The sequence below is a fragment of the Armigeres subalbatus genome, unplaced genomic scaffold (assembly GCF_024139115.2).
Source record: "Armigeres subalbatus isolate Guangzhou_Male unplaced genomic scaffold, GZ_Asu_2 Contig1590, whole genome shotgun sequence".
NCBI classification, from domain to species: Eukaryota; Metazoa; Arthropoda; class Insecta; order Diptera; family Culicidae; genus Armigeres; species Armigeres subalbatus.
Genome location: NW_026942384.1, coordinates 1 through 18,922, shown reverse-complemented (window position 1 = coordinate 18,922; position 18,922 = coordinate 1). Strand labels below are relative to the sequence as shown.

Below are 18,922 nucleotides of genomic sequence, written 5' to 3'. Positions count from 1 at the left end.
CATTCTATCCGAAGTTCTATCAGGAATTCTTTAAGAATGCCTCCAGCAACTTCTTCGGCAATGTCTTCAGGAATTTCACCATTAATTTCGCCGGGAATTAATCCAAAAATTTCACCATTATTTACTCCAAGAAATCTTCCACGAGCTCCTTAGAGAAGAACTTAGCAGTGAATTCTTCCGATAATTTTCTTCGTGCTGTTTCTCATAGGAATTTCTGAAAAATTGCACCGTGAAGTTCCTAAGAATATTCCGAAAGTTGAAAGTTGATGAAAGTTTCAAATAATTTCTTGTGAAAATTTCAAATGGATTTCTCCTGGAATTCCACCGAACATTTATACAGAAATTATACCGAAAATGAAATTTTCGGAGGAATTCCTAGATTAATTCCCCTCCGAGAATTATTCCAGTAGTTCTATCGGCAGTTCCTACTGGGGTTCCTCTGAAAATTCTTTCAGGAAATTCTCCAGAATTTCTTCTGGGAATTCATTCAGGCTTTCTTTCTGGAACTCATTTAGTGTTCTTTAGGAATTTATATAGAAATTCACCCAGAAGCTCCTCCGAGAATTTCTCTGGGAACTCCTCAGAGAATTCTCCGGGATGTCCTCTGACGATGACGATGGTCCAGCTATATACCCCTACAAAGGTTTCAGCTAGACGAGATTTGTCTATAAGATGAATTTTCCACGATTTTTTCCGAGGATTCTTCTGATAGTTTCACTGGCATTTCCTCCGGGGGTTCCTTTGAAAATTCTCCCGGGAGTTTCTTCAGAAATTCCTCCGGAAGTTCCTACGAGAATTCTTCCGAGAGCTCCTTCAGGAATTCCACCAGTAGCTCTGCCAAGGAACTCATTCAGGCTTTTTTCAGGAAATCATTTACACTAATAAAAATCCACACATTTTTATTGGCAAAAATCTAAAGAAATTTACAAATAAATTTTATGTGTACGTTAATAATCACCCGCTATAGGAGAATCCACATAAAGGTTATTAGTTAATAACGATTATGTGATTTTCACATATATGCTATGCGAATTCACATAGCCGTTATGTGGGAAATGCTATAGTCAAAATTTATGTGTGCCACATATAATGGATTTGATTGGATGTATGTCAGTGTAGGCTTTCTGCAGAAATTTAAATGGAAATTCCTCCTGAAGTTCTTCCGATAGTTTCTGTGGGAGTTCCTCCGAGAGGTCCTCTAGGAATTCTTCTAGGAGTTCCTTCTGAAATTCTTTCGAGAGTTCTTACGGGAGCTCCTCCGGCAGTTCCTTCGGGAACTCCTCCGGGAGATACACCTCAGAAGAGGAATTCCCAGAGTAATTTCCGAAGGAACACCCATTTTTCCATGGAAAAACTGTCAAAACGCACGCAAACGTACCAATTGTGTTTGGCCCGGGATCGTTCAAAAATTACGTCCATCGTTTTTCGGCATTTTCAACCCCCCTCCCCCCCTCCTGTCACAAACTGTCACAAATAATTGACCCCCCCTCCCCCTGTACGTACATGTCTCATTTATATTTTAGCGATTAGGGGCCGTTCAAAAATTACGTCCAAGGTTTGAGGGGGGGAGGGGGGTTAGAGTTTTGTGGCAGTTTGTGACAGGGGGAGGGAGGGGGTTCGTCTTATGTGACGTCCGTCCACAAGAAAAAAATACTGAAAGCATTTTAGAAACAACTTGCATTTTAAAAACATTCAAACTGTTAGTAAGGGACATAACTCACTATGTTATTGTGAAAATAGTGTACGAAAAAGATAAACCACAGTAATCGCTAAAATATAAATGAGACATGTACGTACAGGGGGAGGGGGGGTCAATTATTTGTGACAGTTTGTGACAGGAGGGGGAGGGTTGAAAATGCCGAAAAACGATGGACGTAATTTTTGAACGATCCCACTGTGGTTTATCTTTTTCGTACACTATTTTCACAATAAGGGCATCTTTAGTAATGTTACGGTTATAGTTTTATTTATTTCCCGAGTTTTACATTTTATAACTGTCAAAGATATAGAACAAGAAATGCATCTTCAGTAGCAGTTATAAGCTGCACATGTTTTATACTGGAAAACGAAAAAATAATCATCCGAGGCCAATTCAAATGTCAAACTGTTATGATGTCGATGAAATAGTATTTTTTGTAGCTGATGACGTCATCTTCTATTCTTTTGAACGAAATAAAACTCGAGTATATTCTGTTGCAAATTCGTACAAAAATACAACTGAGCAGTATTCCAGTTATAAATTTCCCGACGAAACTGTTCGAATTTTTAAAACTATAACGTCTGTTGAAGATGGCATTTTTACAGTTTCAATTTCATTTCCTAACTCTCATACGATTTATAACTCTACTAAAGATGCCCTAACATAGTGAGTTATGTCCCTTACTAACAGTTTGAATGTTTTTAAAATGCAAGTTGTTTCTAAAATGCTTTCAGTATTTTTTTCTTGTGGACGGACGTCACATAAGACGAACCCCCCTCCCTCCCCCTGTCACAAACTGTCACAAAACTCTAACCCCCCTCCCCCCTCAAACCTTGGACGTAATTTTTGAACGGCCCCTAAGTAAAAACTGTTCACTCAGAAATATAATTAATCCAAGAAAGATTTTGAATTAAACTTATTTGCCATATCTGAGAAATAAACTAGATTAGGTTAAAAATGTATACTATCAATCAATATAATTTAAACAAAGCGGGATTAACGTGGAAATATACGTTTCTTTGCATTCTGTCTTTGGCAGAATTTCATTTTTGCTTCTGACGCATGGTGAACCTTATTAGTACCGTATACGATATAAGTTATTTAATATTTTACTTCAACAATATCTGAGGACGGCAAAAAGGTGAGAAACTGAGCATTATTGTGAAATATATGGATTAATTTGAATTGTGTTTTTGTTCTAGATCGGCTTTGAAAATATATCAAATACATGTCAAGCACGCCTCTGAGTAAGTTTCACGGCTGTATCTCATCCACGACGTTCGACTATGCTGTTTGGCATCAGCCTGGATGCCGATTTCTACCGGGACGGAATATCCTTTTTCATCCCAACTCCCAAAACTGTCCTAAACAAAGCATCCTCCTCGACCGCTTAGTCAGTACCAGAAGCGAGGGCCAAATCAAGTCTCCGAGCGGGTGCTTGCGCTACCATGGAGTCTTAAGCGATCCGAAACCGTAGACTCAAAGCACAAAATAGACGAAAGTGGCATACGAATCAATCAATCGCAGCTGGCGTAACACCAATCGAAAACCTGGGTAGCAGTCGAAGTCAGACGCAAAAGAACGACGCATCTTCCGAGATCATAAATACGGATAGCTGCGGTAAAGTTGTGGGACAGGTGACTGTGGGCATGCCATGGTGGTAACGTTCAAGTTTGCAGGCAATCGATCACGGATGACACAGACAATCTGTTGAAAATGCTGTATACAGAACATGCCGGAAACCACAACTGATTATTGTTAAATTAGCCACATTTTTTTAAAATAAAATTTCAATTGCATATTTTTTGTTTTATTCTATAATTTGTAAACATAAACATTCAAAACAATCCAAACTAAAATACATTTTTCCTAAGAAATACTATTACCGATAAAGCCACTTTATACTATATACCGTATTCATCAAAGTTATACTAATCGAGAATAAACTGCACTTAAACTAACACGGGGTCAACCAGGCGAATAGCCAGTTAGAATGACTTTTATTCTATTTAGCATAGATTTTTTCCAGAGTGTTCGAATGTCAGCTGATGGTTTTGATTTGACATACACGCTCGTCCGGCTGAACTCAAATTTGGGTCAGTTTAACTCAAAATCGTAAAAACTGGCTCAAGACAAAATTGAGTCATCGAAGGCCATCGAACTCAATTTTGAGTAACGGAAGAAGATATTTTATTTTGAGTTGCTTCAACTCAAATTCATAAAATTTGATACCGTGGACCCCCGGTAATATGACCGTTTTTAATCTGAACACTTTTTAATTTGAACCCCGTTGGTTTGAACATCGTTCAAATTAAAAACGGATCAAACGTCATTTACCACGTGGAATCGAGAGAAGAAAAATGGAGCATCGTGAAATGGAACGCAGAATCAAAACAAACCAGCAAAGAGAGCAGCCAGAAACCAGTTTTTCTGATGCTTATAGAGTAACACGCAGAAAAATAGTTTGTTCCCTTAACAAAAATTTGGGTCAAACTCGGCAAACATGTTTGTTATCTGAGGGCTTACAAACATTTTTGTTTAATTCAACCCGAATTTATTGTTAACTCAACAATCCTGATATTTATCGCCAGAAATCGAAATGACAGCCCATTCAACAATCAATTTTGTTACATCAACAATCCGGTTTGTTGATTCAACAATATGTTTATTTATTTTGACATTTGTCCTCCAGATGTTTTGTTTTCATTTCTTGTGAATAAAAAATGCAGTTTTCATACCTGTTTTAAATCAATATATTTTTTGTTAACATTTCTGTACAAATCGGTCACTAATTTATGCATACATAAAATGATCTTTTTCTCCATTTTTTTTGTTCCACGAATAACGCCCGCAGCGATGCGTAATCCGTGGCTTGTTCTCCACTAGAATACAAATGTTTTTTTATTGTTAATGTCACTCGTAAATAATTATTTGAAGTACTTACTGCTTTTTTGTTGTAGTTTACGAACAACCTAGAATAATGAGCATGAATAAAACTTACTATTAAGCACAATAATTCCACAGGATTCTTCTTTTAGTTTGATGAAACATCCAAGGATGAAACTAATTTCTCTAACACTACACTGTGATTTTATTTTACAAGTTTCAAAAAACTTCTTCATTTTCAACAAACTAGATTGTTGACTCGACCTTAAATATAGTGGATCAAACAATACGTACTTATTGATATGACAAAATTTTTTTGTTGGTTTGACAAAAATAGTTAGTTGCATATGACAAACTTTTTTATTAAAACAACCAATCACAAATTCTATGCGTGAACCAGAAGTTCAAATTAAAAATGAACCCCGTTAATTTGAATGAGGTACCGTTCAAATTATCGGGGGTCCACGGTATATAGGATTTTGAGTTTGTCAAATCGAGAAAACCAATCTTGTTCAATTAAAAGATAATAATTTCGGAAACAGAGTACACAGCAAAAAAAGTTGTTGAATATTACATCGAAATCGATGCAACCCGTCGATTCCATCGCTTGGTGAATATTACACTGCGCGATGTACTCGACAGCCTTCTGTGTAATAAACAGAAGCGATGTGATTATTTCTCGATGTAAATTTTTTTCGACGTAATGGAAGCGATGTGAAAAAAGCTACGTAAAATAGTGCGATGTACATGACATTTGTGACATTGAGTTGTTTTATATTTTCTTGCTTAAATAAGTTTTCAACTTAGTTTTTTTTTTTAATATTTGTATATTCAATACATCATGTCGGTTTAATAAATATAATCATTTTTAGCTCACTATGCTCTGATCTATTATGAAGGCGTTCGCCTTGTATCCAGTCGCCTCCAGGGGTCGGTTCTCATGCAATGGCGATACACCTTGAACCGGTCAACTGATTCATCTTCTTCAGTTCTAAATAAGCCGATGATGATAAGTTTCTCCACGTTTTCGTCATCGTCGGTAGGTGCTGAGTCATCCTTGGGCCACGGCAGAACTTTCCGCAGATTGGGCGAGTCGATATTGGGCAATTTCCTTGCAGGGCTCGGTTCCGGATTACTTTCGCTGGAGTGATGTTAAACAGAGCGGCACGGAAGGCTTCAGCATTCGGAGGAACTTCGAAACCGCTGAAAAAAATGGATAAACAATTTAGCAAGAATCAATAACGGAGTTCACGTTGTTTTCATCTTAAAGTTTTTATCTAGTTTTGGCAGAAATTCCAAATGCAAATAACGAAAAAAAACTCCCTGGGATTCCAAATCTAAACATCATAGGTTCTAAATCTAATCCTTCTGAGATTTCAAATTAAAGGCTTCTTTTCGGGATTTCAAATGGCTCCTGAGACATTAAAGGGAATCCATCTGGGCTTCCAAATACAATCCTCCTAGAATTCTAAATCAAATCCTCCTGAGATTCCAAATAAAATACTTCTGAAATTTCAAATGGAAGGCTCCTGGGATTCCTCTCTCCCTTTCTGGGATTCCAAATCGGATTATTCTGTGATATCAAATAAATGGTTCCTGGGATTCTATGTAGAATCCTGGATTCTTTCACCTGGGATTTCAAATGGAAGGCTTTTGAGATTCCAAATGAAATCCTCCTGGAGCTTCTAAATAAAATCCTAATAAGGTTTCAAATGAAACTCCTGGGGTTCTAAATCTAATCAATTAGAGATTCCTAACTTAATTTTTCTAGGATTTTATATGTAAGGTTCCTGGGATTCTGAATGGAATCATACTAGAATTCCGGATGGTATTCTTCTGAGATTTCAAATAGAATCCTCATGGATTTCCTGATGGAAGGCTCCTGGGATTCAAATCAAAGATCCTCCAGGAATGCCTCCGGATGTTCCTCTAGGAATTCCTCCAGAAATTCCTCCAGGAATTCCTCCTTAAGTTCCACCAGGAATTCCTACGGAAGTTTCTCCAAGAATTCCTCTGGAAGTTCCTCCAGGAATACTTCCAAAAGTTCCTCCAGGAATTCTTTCAGAAGTTCCTCCAAAAGTTCCTCCAGGAATTCCAACAGAAGTTCCTCTTGGAATCCCTCTGGAAGTTCCTCCAGGATTTCCTCCAGAAATCCTTCCGGAAGTTCCAACTTGAATTTCTCAAACAAATCCCTCAAAAAGTTCCTCCTGGAGTTCCTCTGGAAATTCCTCCAGGAGTTTCTTCGGAGGTTCTTCTATAGGAGTTCTCCTATAGGAGTTTCTCTAAAAATTCCTCCAGAAGTTCTTCCAAGAATTCCTTTGAAAGTTCCTTCAGGGATTCCTTAAGTTGTTCCTTCAGGAATTCCTCTGGAAGTTCCTCCAGGAATTCCTCTGGAAGTTCCTCCAGAAATTCCTCCAGAAGTTCCTATAGGAATTCCTCCGGAAGTTCCTCCAGGAATTCCTCCGGAAATTGCTCCAGGAATTCCTCCAAAGGTTGCTCCAGGAATTCCTTCTAAATTGCTCAAGGAATTCCTCCGGGAGTTACTCCAGGAATTCCTCCGAAAGTTCCTCTAGGAATTCCTACGGAAAATGCTCCAGGAATTCCTCCGGAAGATGCTCCAAGAATTCCTCCGGAAATTGCTCCAGGAATTCCTCCGGAAGCTTCTCTTGCAATTCCTCCGGAAGTTTCTCTAGGAATTTCTCGGGAAGTTTCTCTAGGAATTCCTTTGAAAGTTTCATTAGGAATTTCTCCGGAAGTTTCTCTAGGAATTCCTCCAGATGTTCCTCTAGGATTTCTTCCGGAAGTTCCTCCAAGATTCCTTCGGAAGTTCCTCCAGAAATAACTCCAAAAAATCCTCCAGGAATTCCTCCGAAAGTTCTCCAGGAATTTCTCCGGAAGTTCCTCCAGGAATTCCTCGGGAAGTTCCTCCAGGAATTCCTCGGGAAGTTCCTCCAGGAATTCCTCCAGAAGTTCCTCAAGGAATTTCTCGGGAAGTTCCTCTAGGCATTCCTCCGGAAGTTCATCTAGGAATTCCTCCGGAACTTCCTCTAGGAACTCTTCCGGAAGTTCCTATAGGGAAGATCCATTAATTACGTAACGCAAAAATTGGCCATTTTCAAACTCCCCACCCCCCTATGTCACACTTCACTCAAACCTCCCACCCCCCTCTAAGCGTTACGTAATTTATGGATACTCCCATAGCAACTCCTCCAGAAGCTCGTCTAGGAACTCCTCTCGAAGTTCTTTTAAGAATTCCTCCGGAAGTTTCTCTAGGAATTCCTCTTGCAATTCCTCCGGAACTTCCTCTAGGAATTCCTCCGGAACTTCCTCTAAGAATTCCTCCGGAACTTCATCTAGCAATTCCTCCGGAACTTCCTCTACGAATTTCTCCGGAACTTCCTCTAGGAATTCCTCCGGAACTTCCTCTACGAATTCCCCCGGAACTTTCTCTAGGAATTCCTCCGAAAGTTCCTCCAAGATTCCTTTGGCAGTTCCTCCAAGATTCTTTTAGAAGTTCCCTCAGAAATTTCTCCGAAAGATTATCCAGAAATTCCTCCGTAAGATTATCCAGAAATTCCTCCGAAAGTTCTTTAGGAATTCCTCCGGATGTTCATCTAAGAATTCCTCCGGAAATTCCTCCAGGAATTCCTCAAGAAAATTCTTCTGGAAGATCCTCCAAGAATTCCTTCGGAAGTTGCTCCAGGACTTCTTGCGGAAGTACCTTCAGAAGTCCCTCCAGGAATTCATCCAAAAGATCCTCCAGGAATCCCACCGGAAGTTCCTCCAGAAATCCCTCTGGAAGTTCCTTCAGGAATTCCTCCGGAAGTTCTTCCATGAATTCCTCAAAGTTCCTCCAGGAATCCCTCAAAAAGTTCCTCGAGGAACTCATTCGCAAGTTCCTCCAGGATTTTCTCCGGAAATTCCTCAAGGAGTTCCTCCGGAAGTTCTTCCAGGAGTTCCTTCGGAGGTTCTTTTAGGAGATTCTCTAAAAGTTCCTCTAGAAATTCCTCCAGAAGTTCTTCCAAGAATTCCTCTGGAAGATCCTCCAGGAATTCCTCCGGAAGTTCATCTAGGAATTCCTCCGGAACTTCCTCTAGGAACTCTTCCGGAAGTTCCTATAGGGAAGATCCATTAATTACGTAACGCAAAAATTGGCCATTTTCAAACTCCCCACCCCCCTATGTCACACTTCACTCAAACCTCCCACCCCCCTCTAAGCGTTACGTAATTTATGGATACTCCCATAGCAACTCCTCCAGAAGCTCGTCTAGGAACTCCTCTCGAAGTTCTTTTAAGAATTCCTCCGGAAGTTTCTCTAGGAATTCCTCTTGCAATTCCTCCGGAACTTCCTCTAGGAATTCCTCCGGAACTTCCTCTAAGAATTCCTCCGGAACTTCATCTAGCAATTCCTCCGGAACTTCCTCTACGAATTTCTCCGGAACTTCCTCTAGGAATTCCTCCGGAACTTCCTCTACGAATTCCCCCGGAACTTTCTCTAGGAATTCCTCCGAAAGTTCCTCCAAGATTCCTTTGGCAGTTCCTCCAAGATTCTTTTAGAAGTTCCCTCAGAAATTTCTCCGAAAGATTATCCAGAAATTCCTCCGTAAGATTATCCAGAAATTCCTCCGAAAGTTCTTTAGGAATTCCTCCGGATGTTCATCTAAGAATTCCTCCGGAAATTCCTCCAGGAATTCCTCAAGAAAATTCTTCTGGAAGATCCTCCAAGAATTCCTTCGGAAGTTGCTCCAGGAATTCTTCCGGAAGTTCCTTCAGAAGTCCCTCCAGGAATTCATCCAAAAGATCCTCCAGGAATCCCACCGGAAGTTCCTCCAGAAATCCCTCTGGAAGTTCCTTCAGGAATTCCTCCGGAAGTTCTTCCTTGAATTCCTCAAAGTTCCTCCAGGAATCCCTCAAAAAGTTCCTCGAGGAACTCATTCGCAAGTTCCTCCAGGATTTTCTCCGGAAATTCCTCAAGGAGTTCCTCCGGAAGTTCTTCCAGGAGTTCCTTCGGAGGTTCTTTTAGGAGATTCTCTAAAAGTTCCTCTAGAAATTCCTCCAGAAGTTCTTCCAAGAATTCCTCTGGAAGATCCTCCAGGAATTCCTCCGGAAGTTCCTCTAGGAATTCCTCTGGAACCTCCTCCAGGTATTCCTCCGGATGTTCCTCCAAGATTCCTTCGGAAGTTCCTTCATAAATTCCTCCGAAAGATCTTCCGGAAATTCCCCCAAAAGTTCCTCCAGGAATTCCTCCGAAAGTTCTTCGGGAATTCCTCTGGGTGTTCATCAAGGAATTCCTCCGGAAATTCCTCCAGGAATTCTTCTGGAAGAGTTCCTTCAAGAATTCTCCTGGAAGATCCTCCAGGAATTCCTCTTAAAATTCATCCAGGAATTCCTCCGGAAGTTCCTTCAGGGATTCATCCAAAAGCTCCTCCGGGAATCCCTCCGGAAGTTCCTCCAAAAATCCCTCTGGAAGTTCCTTCGAAATCCCTCGAAAAGTTGCTCCAGGAACTCCTTCGGAAGTTCCTCCAGGAGTGCCTCCGGAAGTTCTTCCAGGAGTTCCTTTGGAGGTTCTCTTAGGAGATTCTCTAAAAGTTCCTCAAGAAATTCCTCCAGAAGTTCTTCCAAGAATTCCTCTGGAAGATCCTCCAGGAATTCCTCTGGAAGTTCCTCCAGGAATTCCTCTGGAAGTTTCTCCGGAGGTTCCTCCAGAAGCTCCTCCAGGGATTCATCCAAAAGCTCCTCCAGGAATCCGTCTGGAAATTCCTTCAGGAATCCCTTAAAAGGTTCCTCCAGGAATCCCTCAAAAAGTTCCTCCAGGAAGTTCTTCCTTGAATTCCTCAAAGTTCCTGCAGGAATCCCTCAAAAAGTTCCTCGAGGAACTCATTCGCAAGTTCCTCCAGGAGTTTCTCCGGAAGTTCTTTCAGGAGTTCCTTCGGAAGTTCTTCTTGGTGTGTTATGGTTGCACTACAGTGTAGGTGCTCACGGGAAGTGAGTTATCGAGTACGACAAATAATGATCTGATTGTTTGAGATGAATGTTGCATGGGAAGGAAATAAAGTTGAGAAGTATCTTGTTCGTTAACTGAAACGCACGCTTTTTTATATTTTAGTAATCACGGTATCAAAGGTATATTATCTATTTAATTCGATTGTTGGTCTTATCAGGTGATCCTCTAAAAGTTCCTCTAGAAATTCCTCCAGAAGTTTTTCCAAGAATTCCTCTGGAATTCCCTCCAGCAATTCCTCCGAAAGTTCCTCTATGAATTCCTCTGCAAGTTCCTCCAGGAATTGCTTAAGTATTTCCTTCAGGAATTCCTCTGAAAGTTCCTTTAGGAATTCCTCCGGATGTTCTTCTAGGAATTCCTCCGGATGTTCTTCTAGGAATTCCTCCGGAAGTTCCCCCAGGGATTCCTACGGAAGCATTTCTTCTCTTCCGGAAATTCTTCCGAAAGATCCTCCAGGAATTCCCCCGAAAATTCCTTTAGGAATTCCTCCTAAAGTTCTCCAGGAATTCCTTTGTATACTCCTCCAGATACCGGCTCCAGATCTCCAGGAAATCCAGGAGGAGATTGGCCGGCTAAAGAACAACAAAGCCCCTGGGGTTGACCAACTACCAGGAGAGATATTTAAACACGGTGGTGAGGCACTGGCTAGAGCGCTGCACTGGGTCATTACTAAGATTTGGGAGGAGTAAGTTTTGCCGCAGGAGTGAATGGAAAGTGTCGTGTGTCCCATCTACGAAAAGAGCGATAAGCTGAATTGTGGCAACTACCGCGCAATCACATTGCTGAACGCTGCCTACGAACGCTCCACCACGGACCAGGTGTTCACCATTCGCCAAGTACTGCAGAAATGCTGCGAACACAACGTGCCCACGCATTATCTATTCATTGACTTCACAGCCGCATATGATACAATCTATCGGGATCAGCTATGGCAGCTTATGCATGAACAAGGATTTCTGCATAAACTGACACGTTTGATCAAAGCGACGATGGATCGGGTGATGTGCGTAGTTTGAGTTTCAGGGGCATTCTCGAGTCCCTTCGAAAAGCGCAGAGGGTTACGGCAAGGTAATGGTATTTCGTGTCTGCTATTCAACATCGCTTTGGAAGGGGTAATACGAAGAGCAGGGATTATCTCGAGTGGTTCAATTTTCAATAAGTCCTTCCAGCTATTTGGCTTCGCCGACGACATAGATATTATGGCACGTAACTTTGAGAAGATGGAGGAAGCCTGCATCATACTGAAGAGGGAAGCTAAGCGGATCGGACTAGTCATCAACACGTCGAAGACGAATTACGTGATAGGAAGAGGTCCAAGAGAAGACAATGTGAGCCACCCACCGCGAGTTTGCATCGGTGGTGGAAATCGAGGTTTTAGAAGAATTTGTGTACTTGGGCTAATTGGTGACTGCCGAAAATTATACCAGCAGAGAAATTCGGAGACGTATAGTGGCTGGAAATCGAATAGAGTTCGTCGCCGTGCAAACTGACAATCTACAAAACGCTCATTAGACCGGTAGTCCTCTACGGACACGAGACCTCGACGATGCTCGTGGAGGACCAACGCGCACTGGGAGTTTTCGAAAGGAAAGTGCTGCGTACCATCTATGGTGGGGTGCAGATGGCGGACGGTACGTGGAGGAGGCAAATGAACCACGAGTTGCATCAGGTGTTGGGAGAACCATCTATCGTTCATACCGCGAAAATCGGAAGACTGCGGTGGGCCGGGCACGTAGCCAGAATGTCGAACAGTAACCCTTTGAAAATGGTTCTTGACAACGATCCGACGGGCACAAGAAAGGGGAGGTGCGCAGCGGACAAGGTGCCCAACAAACAATTAAGGCTGAATAAGCTTGTTTTTTAGCCGAATAAGCTTATTTTTGGCTGTAACGGCGCTTTATTCGTCTTCAATGTTTGTTGAGTGGATCGATCAGGTGGAAGATGACTTGCGGACCCTCCGTAGACTGCGAGGTTTGCGATGTGTAGCCATGGACCGAGCCGAATGGAGGCGACTCTACCGCACAGGCCACTTCGGCCTTAGTCTGAATAAATAATAATAATCTTTGACGGAAACCTTTTCGGATTTCAGAGCGAATTCTCCTGGGATTCCTAAGGGAAGTCTTCTGGGATTCCCGAGGGATTTTTTTTAAATTACTGAAGGCATCCTTCTGGAAAAATTCAGCAGAATTTCATTGGGAATATCAAAAGGTTTTTTAATTTCTTTATGAAAGTGATTTTCAGCCCTAGGATGGCTCATCTCTATATCAAAAGCATGAATCTTCGTTTTGCAATAGCAAAAATCGAGAAAATTCTTCATAATCTCAAATAGAGTGCTTTTTCTTTTTTTTCTTGTCTATTTCATTTGAAACCTAGAATATTTCTCTAGTAAAATCTTGAAAGAATTCGCTTCGAAACACCAGAAGGATTCCCTCAGGAATCCCACAAGGATTCTCTCAGCATTTTTTTCAGGAATCCCAGAAGGCTTTACTCAGGAGTACCAGAAGAATTTTCTCAGGAATCACAGAAGGATTCCCTTAGGAATTCAAGAAGCATTCCCTCAGGAATCCCAAAAGGATTCTCTAAGGAATCTCAGAAGGCTTTACTTAAGAGTCCCAGAAGGATTCCCTCAGGAGTCGCCGAAGAATTCCCTAATGAATTCCAGAAGGACTCCCTATAGAATCCAAAGAGGATTCCCTCAGAAATCTAAGGAGGATTTTCTCAGGTATTCCAGAAGGACCCCATCATGAATCCCAAGAGGATCCTTCAAAATCCTAAAAAGATTCTCTTAGGAATCCCAGAAGGATTCTCTAGAGAATCCCAGAAGGATTCTTTTAAGGAATCCCATAAGGATTGTTCCAGGAATCCTTGAAGGATTCCCTTAGGAATCACAGAAGGATTTCCTTAGGAATATCAAAAGGAATTCATCATGAATCTTAGGAGGATTCCTTTAGAATCCCAGAAGTATTCAATTGGAAATCCCAGAAGAACTCCTTCAAAAATACCAGAAAGTTTCCCTATAGAATCCCAGAAGGATTCCCTCAGGAATCCTAGAAGGATTCTCTCAGGAATCCCAGAAATATTTTCTCAGGAATCCAAGAAGTATTCCTTCAGGAATCCCAAAAGGTTTCCTTCAGGAATCTTTCGGGAGTCCCAGAAGGGTTTTTTAGGAAACCAGAAGAATTGTTTCAGATTTTCCAAAAATCTCAGGATTTCTTCAGGAATCTCAGGAGGGCTCCTTCAGAAACCCTAGAAGGACTCCATCAAAAGTCCCAGAAAGATTCCCTAAGAAATCATAGAAGGATTCCTGTGGAAACCTATGAGGATTCTTTCAAGAACCCCAGACATGGACAATGCTCGAGGAGGACTTGCAAGCACTTTGAGTATCCGAGAGACGGGTGCTTGGAACCATCTTTGGCGGTGTGCAAGAAGACGGTGTGTGGTGGCGAGCAAAGAACCACGAGCTCGCCCTGCTCTACAGCGAACCCAGTATCCAGAAGGTAGCTAAAGCCGGAAAATGACGATGGGCAGGGCATGTTGCAAGAATGCCGGACAGCAACCCTGCAAAGATGGTGTTCGCTCCCGATTCAGAAGGTACGAGACGGCGAGGAGCGCAGTGAGCGAGGTGGGCAGACTAGGTGCAAAACGACTTGGCGAGCGTCGGTGGCAGCGGGAGAGATGCGGCTTCGAACCGTGTATTGTAGCGTCAAATTGTTGATTCAGTGTTATCTGTTTGGATGTACACTAAATAAATGAAAATGAATGATTTCAGATTTCAGAAATCCAAGAAGGATTCACTCGGGAATTTCTCAGAAAACTCAGAATCCCAGGAGGGTTTCATCAGAAATCACAGAAGGCCTCCCTCAGGAGTCTCAGAAGAATTCCCTTAGAAATCCTTAAGAAATTTCAGGAGGGGTCCTTAAGGATTTCTTCGAGAATCCCCGAAAGAATTTATCAAGAATTTCTTAAGGATCCTCTTGGGAAATCCGGATAGGTTTTAGTCGGAATCACTGAATGATTCCCTTCGAATCCCAATCCTTCTGAATTCCAGAAATATTCACTTCTAAATTTGAAAACAAAATTTTTTACAATTTAGATCCAGGTATAATTCCATTAAAAAATCCAGGCAATTTGTTTCGAAACGCCTGGAAGATCTCCTTCATATTTATATAAGAATCTCTTAAGAATTCCCTTCGGAACAACTTAATCCTCATTATTACCAGATTTCAGATAGATTTCCTTCCGAAATCCCAAAAGGACTCCTTTCAGAATCGCAAAAGAATTCTTTCTTGAAACCTTACGAAATACTCAAATAATTACTTCTTCCGTATCTTGTAAAATTCTAAGGATTTCCTTTCAAAGTATTTCTTTCGAAATGCAAAATGATTCCTTTCAGAATTCGGTATATCGATAGGATTCCTTTTGGGATTTTTTTTAGCCTTATAAAATATTAACAAAACCGTAGGATTCGGTTCCGACTCTCATTAGGATAACATTTGACATCTCAAAAGCATCGCGTCAGGAATCCATGAAGGATTTTATTCGGAATCCTAATAGGCATCAGTTCGGAATGCCAAAACAAATATGTTCTGAATCCCAGTAGGACAACTTTTAGATTCTTAAAAGGATTTATTCCGGAATCCCGAAAGGATTGCTTCCGGAATACCAAAAGGATTATTTTCGTAATCCCGAAAGAATATCTTTCAAAATCCCTAAAGTGTTTGTTAAAGAATCCCAAGATCTCGAAAGGAATCTTTCCCGAATACCTAAAAGATTTCTTTCGCGATCTCGAAACTTTTTTTGGAATCCCAAAAACGAAAATCCTTTCAGTATCCCAAATAGATTCTTTTCGGAATTCCAAAATTATTGCTTTCCGAATCCCCAACCGATTCCTTTCGGATCCCAAAAGGATTAAATTCCAAAAAGATTCTTTTCGGTGGTCTTATAAGTACTTTCAGAATCACAAAAGCTGAAAATGAATACAAAATGATTTCACTAACTGACTGTTGTGTTAAAAAACACAAATTGGAATAAAGTCAGTTTAAAATAATAAGTCAATTCAATTCTACAGACCAATTCAGATTGCTACCTAAATAATACATAATAATTATAATACATACCTTCGCCATTCAGTTTCACAGGCAAAGTAAACAAATAATAACTGCTGGTTCAGAGTTTGAGCGGTGTGCCGATATCGGGAATATCTTGTATTACTTGCACCGTCCAAATAAAACCTGATTGCTTCTGTTCACGAATTTAAACAACGCCTGCACACGATGGCTAAATATTGAAACAACCGGAAGGTAATGCTCTTCATTTCAATAACCTGTTCCAGGAATTCCGTGCTGAAATTTGAGAAATTTATGTATTTATTTACCGTTATTTTCCAATGCACACCTACGTCATTTCAACGTCGCGTACACGCTCTGAGGCTGGCTTACAGTTCGGAAACCGTATCACGGGATTTGGTTTGTATTTTTCAAAGGGCGGAAATTTCATTTTCCGTGCCCAAATCCCTTAAATCTCACCTCTTCAAAAATGCATAAGGGATCAAAACCCGCGACGCGTTTTCCGAACTGTAAACCAGCCTTAATAAAGAAAAAAAGCAAAACTCAACTTACTGTTTATGCGTTTCGAAATAGGTATCAGGCTGGACGGTACTGCGTGATGGACGGTGTTATTCATCACATTAATCTTCATTATTTGCCTGCCGAGGTGTCTGCTTGCCTCGCTGCTTGCATAAGAAAACAAGTTCCGGTTCTGGATAAAAAAGACATGAATAATTAGATTAGATAAGCTATGACAAGAATAACTAGTATAAACTTATCCGAAACTATATTCGGACTTCGGTATATAGAATCTACTCTCATCTAAAACTGTACTTACCAGATCTCAACTCTTTCGGCGGCCACCAATGACGATTTTGTACGGCGAATCATGCCTCAGTGTACTAATCACTACACTTATTACGTTTTTCTGCAAAACGAGAAAACATCATCGTTAACTTATTTAAAACAAAATCAACTATTCCATAAAAAAAGTCTTCACCTGGCTGGCACAGTGGAGTCGGTCGTATCTGGCATGGGATAGTGCAGGATACTGCCCTAAAGTGCCCTTGAATAGGTTGTTTCAGCAATCGAACGGAACTCTACAAAAGCGAAATTGTTGTCGAGATACATCGGACAGGCTAAAACCAGGTTGTCAAAACCGGACAGCAGGTGTTCGCATGTGGGTGACACAGAACGAAATGTAGCTCATGTACAATTGACCAGCCAGTCGCAGGATAGTCGACACATTGTCCGGTACGCCCGTCTGAAATGTTGGCCAGTCGGACCGGCCGCCTCCATAAACCATTTAATGCACTGGCACGAAGTGATGTGTCCTAAGCCCGGTGGCGGTACATCCGTGTAAATAAAGAGTTTACAGCGCCGAGAACTTTGTTCACGGTATACTTATACCTACCATATGGGCGTCAAGTGTGATCTCGATCTGCGGAACGGGAAATTTTTAGAAAAATTGTCGAAAACAAAATTCACAATTACTTACCAAAGTTTAGGAAAACCCGCAGAAAATTTACGCCAGAATGAAGCACTATAGAATAAACGCACTAATGTTGGTAGATATTTTAATTAAAAACGCTGTATAAACAGCATTTAACTTTAATTATAAATCTAAACTTTGTGACACTTTGCGACTAACAAATATGGCGCTCGATCCTCATCGATGGCACGATGCAAACGAAAAGTGAGAAGTGTTGCTAGATTGAAAATTATAGCATTATCAAATACAATATTACATTCAATTTGTGTAATATGACACACACAATTTAGAACCAACTGGTTGCATCTGATTCTACGTAATATTCACTGTTGCAACATTTGAATATTACACAGCTGCAACGTAATGGAACTTTGTGAATCTCTTTTCAGTGTAACTTTGAGCTGATGTAATATTACATCAAAATGGATGTTAATAAGCATTAAAATTCTGACGTTACATCGATTTTTTAGTACATTGCTTCGATTACGTCGATGGACATTACATTATTTTTTGCTGTGTACATTTATTATCAAATATAAATTGAAATAAATACAATAGTTTCTAAGGGTCTGTCTCAATTGGATAATTAAACTGAAATTAAACTTAAAAGTGACATTTCAATAATTATCAAATAACCCTGCTCGCAGAGCAAGATTACTTTTGACAGATATCGAATCATTTTCCATCGATGTCCTATTGGAATTGCTGGGTAGCACCAGCCATTCTTATAACGGGGTGATTTTTTAATTTTCGAACTGTCACTTTTAAGTTTATTTCTCCAAATGAGACAGACCTTAAATATAATAAATTCTTCCTAAATATAATAAAATAATTCTACGATCCTTAAATGGTTGTTGAGCGGTCGTTGGTAATGACGAGGGTAATGATGCGGCAAGAAGAAAAGAGCATTGGCCCAAGAAGCATAAATTAGTAAGGGATCTAATCGTGGACCTCTGCCCAAACCTCATTCATATAGCTGGATGTCGTAGTAGCGGTCACTGATGCTGACATTTGACGAAGTGTACAAAGGCGACGACAAAATCCCGGAAATGTTTCATCCATTTTTCGAGTGATCTATGAATGTCCTGAAAATATGAAAAAAAAATTCTTCTTATTGGCATTTTACATATCCCACTGAGATATTCTTACCTTGCTGCTTAGTATTTATTAAGCACTTCCACAGTTATAAACAGCGACGTTTCTAAGCCAAGTTAGCATTTTTGCATTCGTATGAGGCTAACACGATGGTACTTTTATGCCCAGGGAAGTCGAGAAAATCTCTAACCCGAAAATTTCCTAGACCGAACCGAGAATCGGACCCGGTCACCTTCAGCATGATCTTGCTCTGTAGACCTCGTTAAAGGCGAGCATCTTAGCGAACGGCTAGTGAAGGTCCCATTGTATAGATCCAAAATAGTAAAATAGATAATACATGTTCCTTGTCTAAATAGTTCTGCTTCAGTTGCCTATAGGCTTGGGTCGTTGTTTCAAGATGTTAATGCTGCAATGAGAAAGAGTTAAATATTCAAATTTATTGAGACTTTAGGTTATTAAATCAGAAAGCTTACGTGAAATTCTATCAGTGACCGTTGAACTTCTTGAAATTTTCACTATGAACTCATTTTCTAGTTCTGCTTCGATTTATTCAGAATGAGTCAAACCAACTCAAAATAATAATTCTCAGTTACTCAGAGTTTGACGTCTCTGAAGGAGTTATTATTTTGAGTTAAGGCGACCCAAAATTGAGTTCAGTTGGACGAGCGTGTAGCCCTGTAAATGACAACCAGCTGCCAAGCTGA

General features: G+C 40.6%; 1 long non-coding RNA gene across 2 annotated transcripts; it reads right to left on the bottom strand.

Annotated features, from left to right (window-relative positions):
* Positions 1–5,410: 5,410 nt before the first annotated feature.
* On the bottom strand, positions 5,411–17,581 carry LOC134203029 (uncharacterized). 2 transcript variants are annotated; one of them, XR_009977406.1, is made up of 7 exons: positions 17,130–17,580; positions 17,046–17,072; positions 16,632–16,965; positions 16,470–16,559; positions 16,205–16,343; positions 15,704–15,928; positions 5,411–5,788 (listed from the first exon to the last, which is right to left on the bottom strand). It is a non-coding gene; the product is annotated as an uncharacterized LOC134203029 (long non-coding RNA). The 2 variants fall into 2 exon arrangements; XR_009977405.1 differs by having other exon boundaries at positions 16,632–17,072; positions 17,130–17,581.
* Between the last annotated feature and the right edge of the window lie 1,341 nt (positions 17,582–18,922).